Source organism: Triticum dicoccoides, chromosome 2B (assembly GCF_002162155.2).
Source record: "Triticum dicoccoides isolate Atlit2015 ecotype Zavitan chromosome 2B, WEW_v2.0, whole genome shotgun sequence".
Lineage (NCBI taxonomy): Eukaryota > Viridiplantae > Streptophyta > Magnoliopsida > Poales > Poaceae > Triticum > Triticum dicoccoides.
In genome coordinates, this window is record NC_041383.1 from 445053555 (window position 1) to 445060371 (window position 6817).

General features: G+C 40.0%; 1 pseudogene; it reads left to right on the forward strand.

Moving 5' to 3' along the window:
* Window positions 1–4632: 4632 nt before the first annotated feature.
* Window positions 4633–5818, forward strand: LOC119367816 (annotated as a pseudogene).
* Window positions 5819–6817: the final 999 nt, after the last annotated feature.

The window sequence follows — 6817 nt, forward strand, 5'->3', positions numbered from 1 at the left end:
TTGCCTTGCTATGCCATGTTTTGATCTGTAGTGAGTTGCACAAGCTCACCAACATGCCTTCATAATTCTGTTTCTGCCATGTTTGAATCTATATAATAACTTGCTATGTTTACGTGGGTGCCATCATATTTTCTGGTCCTTTTTGGCTCATGTTCAGTAAGGGACTTTTGATCTATGCAATTAGTAGATTCATGCCATGCCTTTTTTTGCCATGATAAGTTCCTGTAACATGTTGTTTGATAGCTCTAAACATTGCAACCTGATGTTATTTTCTGCAAAGTCTGAACTGTTATTGTTTGCAATCTTGCCATGTGTTTTTGAGCATGTTCTAGTGATTTCTGTAGATAGCTCAGTGTTCATGTTTTGTAATGCTTTACCTGTACATCATGTCCATGTCTTTTGTTTTCATGTTGAGATGCTGTAGCATGTTGTTTTGATGATTGCAAGATGCCTAGTTGCTGTTTTGGACAGCTTGTCCTTTAAACTTGTTTCATGTGTGTGTGTTGAAGCGTTGCTCCGTTTTGAGTGTGCTCTATATGAAACTTGCTTAGAATTGCATGTAGTTTCATATTATCATGTTGCATCCTTGTTTTGAGGTGTTTGCTTGATGTTTGGGTGCATTTCGCATCAATGCCATGTTTAACTTGTATTGCTCATATCTTCTAGGCCGTAGCTCCGAACTAAATGAACTTTATATGTAACTTGACTAGAATCTTGTGTAGATCATCCTTGTGCATCTTAACTTGCTGTTTAACAACTTGAACATAAGGTTTATTCAGATCTGGACCAACTTCAAAATTTGCATATGAGGACTTACCAGAATTATTATATGTTGTTCCCGGCCTCATTTAAACTTGCCTTGATGTGTTGCTCTTGTTTGCATCATCTCTTGCCATGAGTAGCCTCATGTAGCTTTGTCATACATCATGCTTGTTTGTGCATCATGCCTTGTTCATGTGTGGTGTGTTTACTATGTTGTGTGCTTCTTCTCGATAGTTCCCGTTTCGTTGCGATCGTGAGGATTCGTTCGTCTACGCTTGGTTCGTCTTCATGGATTCATCTTCTTCATGGACTCGTCCTTCTTCCTTGCGGGATTTCAGGCAAGATGACCGCTACCCTGGATCTCACTACTATCATTGCTATGCTAGTTGCTTCGTTCTATCGCTATGCTGCGTTACCTATCTTTTGCTCTTCAAGCCTTCCAAATTGCCATGAACCTCTAACCTTTGACACCCTTCCTAGCAAACCATTGATTGGCTATGTTACCGCTTTGCTCAGCCCCTCTTATAGCGTTGTTAGTTGCAGGTGAAGTTGAAGATTGCTCCATGGTGGACAGGATTTTGGTTGGGATATCACAATATCTCTTATATTATTAATGCATCTATATACTTGGTAAAGGGTGGAAGACTCGGCCTTATGCCTGGTGTTTTGTTCCACTCTTGCCGCCCTAGTTTCCGTCATACCGGTGTTATGTTCCCGGATTTTGCGTACCTTACGCGGTTGGGTGATTTATGGGACCCCCTTGACAGTTCGCTTTGAATAAAACTCCTCCAGCAAGGCCCAACCTTGGTTTTACCATTTGCCTCACCACCACCTACCTTTTCCCTTGGGAGTCGCTCTCTCAAGGGTCATCTTTATTTTAGCCCCCCCGGGCCAGTGCTTGTCTAAGTGTTGGTCCGAACCGGGCAGACTGCGGGGCCACCTCGGGGCAACTCGAGGGCTGGTTTTACTCGTAGGCTGACCTATCCGGTGTTGCCCTGAGAACAAGATATGTGCAGCTCCTATCGGGATTGTCGGCGCATCGGGCGGCTTTGCTGGTCTTGTTTTACCATTGTCGAAATGTCTTGTAAACCGGGATTCCGAGTCTGATTGGGTCTTCCCGGGAGAAGGTATATCCTTCGTTGATCGCGAGAGCTTATCATGGGCTAAGTTGGGACAACCCTGCAGGGTATAATCTTTTGAAAGCCGTGCCTGCGGTTATAGGCAGATGGGAATTTGTTAATGTCCGGTTGTAGATAACTTGACACCAGATACGAATTAAAACGCATCAACCGCGTGTGTAGCCGTGATGGTCTCTTTTCGGCGGAGTCCGGGAAGTGAACACGGTCTTTGGGTTATGTTTGACGTAAGTAGGAGTTCAGGATCACTTCTTGATCATTACTAGTTCACGACCGTTCCTTTTGCTCTCTTCTCACTCTTATTTTCGTATGTTAGCCACCATATATGCTTAGCCGCTGCTGCAGCCTCACCACTTTACCCCTTCCTTTCCCTTTAAGCTTTGCTAGTCTTGATACCCATGGTAATGGGATTGCTGAGTCCTCGTGGCTCACAGATTACTACAACAACAGTTGCAGGTACAGGTTATGCGATGATCATGACGCGAGAGCAATGCTTGTTTGCGTTGAGTTCTTCTTCTGCTTCTTCTTCGATCAAGGATAGGTTCCAGGTCGGCAGCCTGGGCTAGCAGGGTGGATGTCGTCGAGTTTCTGTTTGTGTTTCATCCGTAGTCGGATGTTGATCTTATGTAAGTTGTATTGATGTATTCGTGTGGCATTGTATGCCTTATGTATGTATCCCCATCTATTATGTAATGTTGATGTAATGATATCCACCTTGCAAAAGCATTTCAATATGCGGGTCTATCCTTGGTGGGACCTTCGAGTTCCTTTTGGATAGGGTCGCATATTGGGCGTGACACCGCTGCTTTCAAAGTGACACACATGGTTGTCCTCAAGGTCTCCTGTTGGTACTTTAACCTTCACTATCAATTCAGCATCATCTGACCATGAAACGTCCCTTATCAAAGGTTCATTACACTATTCACCATCCGACAACAAGAAACCACACATGTTGACATCATATCCTTGAACATCTCCTGCTACCATGAATCTTCAGTGAAGTTCCCTTCGGAATCTAATTATCCCTCCAGACTTAAATATAATTACCATTACTGACTCTTCAAATCCCTCTTTTTAAGCAGTTCCAAACCGAACTCAATTCCTCTCTATTCTTAGGATGCTTCACCAGTAAAAACTATATCAAGGACATTGCTAGTTGGGTAGTACCCCAACTTTAAAAAAAATTGAGCACATAAATGCTCTACCTACTCGATAAGCCTCCATGCCTGCCACAGTAACAGAGCCTCGTTGAAGCATTTTGTGTCTCTAAATCCCATGCCTCCATGTATTTTCGATTTGATCAAACGGTCCCATGATGCCCAATCCAATATCCTTTTCTGCATCTTCTCCCCACCAAAACTGCCTGATGGTTTTCACGTACTTCCTCCGTAATAAAATATAAGAGTGTTTAGATCACTACTTAGTGATCTAAAAACTCTTATATCTCTTTACGGACAGAGTAATCATTACCCACGATGCCACTGCACTATCATTTTTCCTGCATCTTCTCCCAACCGAAACTGCCTGATGATTTCCATGTACTCCCTCCATAAAGAAATGTAAGAGTGTTTAGATCACTACTTAGTGATCTAAACACTCTTACATTTCTTTATGGAGGGAGTAATCGTTATGGTAACTTGAGGGAACTTTAAACACACTAATTGTGTATGTTGGAAGAGCCCGCGCCACTGATTGGACCAACACCTCCTTCATTGCCATAGACATTAATTTTTATTCCAATCTAAGAGCTGCTTAGTGAATCCTTCATTGATAGGTTGGAATATTGCCTAGCTATTTCTCTTCAAATGTGCAGCTTTCCTAGTGTAGATTTCACCTCCTCTTGTCTTTCCACCTGCCATCCTCTACTAAACAAGAGCGAGTATTTTTGTGAAGTTGACAACTATATAGTGCACCCCTCAAATTTATGTGTTACATTCTTCACAACTTCAGCTTGTTGTCAGTTTGCTTGGAAGAATAGGGCACTGTCATGAGCAAACAATAGATGTGTCCTGGAGTTGTTCTGGCGATCTTCAGGTCCTTCAGTTCCCCATGACTTGCTACTTTCTTTGAAATACCCAACAAACCATCTGCTAGTGATATATGATCTTCCTGTCAAAAGAAACACAAGATTTTCATTTGGCTTCTGTTGCTAGGAAGTTTTCATACCAGAGACATGCTGCACTGCATGAGCTTCTTCATTGATGACTACTACTCTATTTTAGGATGGAGATCAGAGAGCACTTATTTTCAGATGTCTTTTCGCTAGAGCCTAGTCGCAATAGTTTTGTCTAAATTGGAGCTCCCAACATACTGACCAGCTGCATCAACTGCATTTCTTGCCTAACAACAGACATTTCCAAACCTTTCTATATGGAGGTTCAGGGGCTTCTTAGCTCTCATCTCCTTCTATTTTCCCGCTTGTAATATAAACAAAAATCTATAGAAACTATGTAATACAGTTCTACTATTTCTATAAAAAGAGAAATGGTCTCTTGTTTCATTTTTTGTTTGTTTTTCCATTCCTCAGTGCTGCCAGAGAAAAAGAGGGGTCATGGAAGATTGCAAAGTCTCTAATAAGAGGGGAAAGTGCCCTCTCGGATAATGTACAAAATTGCATTCATAACAGGTAACATAATTTCCTATCTGCTTTTTCATAGAGCATGTGGTAGGCTATCCTATTTGGGTTTGTTTGTTGATGTTCTCTTTGTGTAACACATACCCTTTGATTTCGGATAAGGTGAAGAAGGATGCCTGAGAATGACCCAAATGTAGGAAGGAGTGCAATTGCAGTGTGCGCCGGTGAGCAATCTTAAGCTAATGCTTGACATAGGGGATTTCAGATTTTCGTTCTTGTAAATGGATCACTTTATCTGGTTTTATTTTGCAGAACTAGGAAAGGGGAGGCGCCAACGGGGCGAATGGTCCATGCTACCAAGAGGCCGAAGGTTAACCTAGTGCGAACTGAGAACAATGATGCTCTCAAGGATGAAATAGTTGTACCAAGGGGTACTCTCGTGACTTGCCTTGCAAGGATAGAGCTGCAGTTTGAGATGTTGGTGCTCCTATTCAATTTCTGGAGTTTTTTCACTCATTTGGCAAGGTAATTATGGAATTCAAATAGTAGTATGTTTTACTTACCATTTCGTGTTTCACTGGATAATTGACACATCTACTCCTCATTTCTAAATCTGGTTTGCTTTAGCTAGTTATGGTTAGTTAGGTTCTCTAAGAATGTTGTTGAGCTAAAAATTATGTTATTTTCTTATTACTTATGTCTTGTTAACACAAAATAGATCATCAACTTGAGGGTCATACTATTTAAGATTTCTCAGTTTATAATCTAATGGAAGTTTATTTACAGTTTATTTTATAATCTGGTACCAAACTTGGTATATGTTTCCACAAATGAAAAGGTTTAACTGTTCTTAGCTGCATGCTTGATTTTAGAGACCTTTTCTTCTATATTATAAATAGAATAATGTAACAAATGATGTAAGTAGATCGACAAAATAAGGAAGGGGCAACTAGAACAAACTCTCAAAATCTTAACTCAACTTGAAGGGGTGTCTTCAGTTGTTGCTGACTTCACGTAAAATTGTTGTCCGTCATAGAAAATTGCAAAGATATGTAAGTATACTCCAAACTGCTATTTCCTTGTTATTTTGCCCATGTAATCAATAATTGGGTAAAGGAGGTTATTTTTTCTTAGCCCTTTGAGTATCCAAGACATGGAGATGAATGGATAAGAAAATTTGGCAAGTACATCACTTTGATGTTACATATAGAAGATTTCACCCTTCGCTGCTTAAATCAGGGGGTATCGGGATATAAAAATTTGAACCCTTCTCGTAAGCTTGAGGTGCTGAATTGTGTGTGTCATGAGGCATTATCTTCTGAGTAAGTATAGGGTATCATATTTGCTGGAGTAGTTCTCTTCACTGCTGTCATATTAATTATCTTGTTGCTTTGTTCAGAAAGTTGAGAACCTAGATTGACATTAAAGATAGAGAATGTGTGGCAAGAGAATAATCAAAGCTGCAACTAGAAATGTATTTATCTTGGGAAGTTCCATTTTTGTGTTCAAGTCACTTGGTTGACATTAATGATCATACGTTTGGTGTTGTGTCATAGGAAAAGGAGCTAAAAGGAAGATATAATGACATGGCTAAAACAATGGAAGGAGGAGAAACTGCTAGCAATGAGGAAGCTAATAACATCCTTTCTCAAATAAAGGAAGCAGAAGAAGTCAAGTAGGTAGTACAGAATGGTCTATGGCAGTATGGCTTGATATATCTTTATTTGTTGTGTTCAATTTTTTTAGCTTGGTTCATCTATTTGTTCTAAGTCTGTTTGATATCTTTCACTTTTGTTTATTGCATTATTTCATATCGTCTATAGTACACCGTTCAAAAGTGAAAGATATCAAACAGACTTAGAACTGAACAAATGAACCAAGAAAAACAAATTGAACGCAGGCAATGAAGATATATCAAGCCATACTGCACAGACCATTCCGTACTACCTGCTTGACTTCTTCTGCGCTTCCTTTATTTGAGAAAGGATATTATTAGCTTCTCATTGCTAGTAGTTTCTCCTCCTTCCATTGTTTTAGCCATGTCATTATATCTTCCTTTTAGCTCCTTTTGCTAGGAAACAAGACAAAACCTATGATCATTAATGTCAACCAAGTGACTTGACCATAAAAAGGGAACATCCCAAGATAAATACTTTTCTGGTTGTAGCTTTGATTTTTTTATCTTGCCACACATACTCTATCATTAATGTCAATCCAGGTCCTCAACTTTCTAAACAAAGTAACAAGATAATTAATATGATAGTAGTGAAGTGAAATACACCAGAAAATATGATAGCATGTACTTACTTAGAAGATAATGCCTCATCACACAGAAAATACAGCA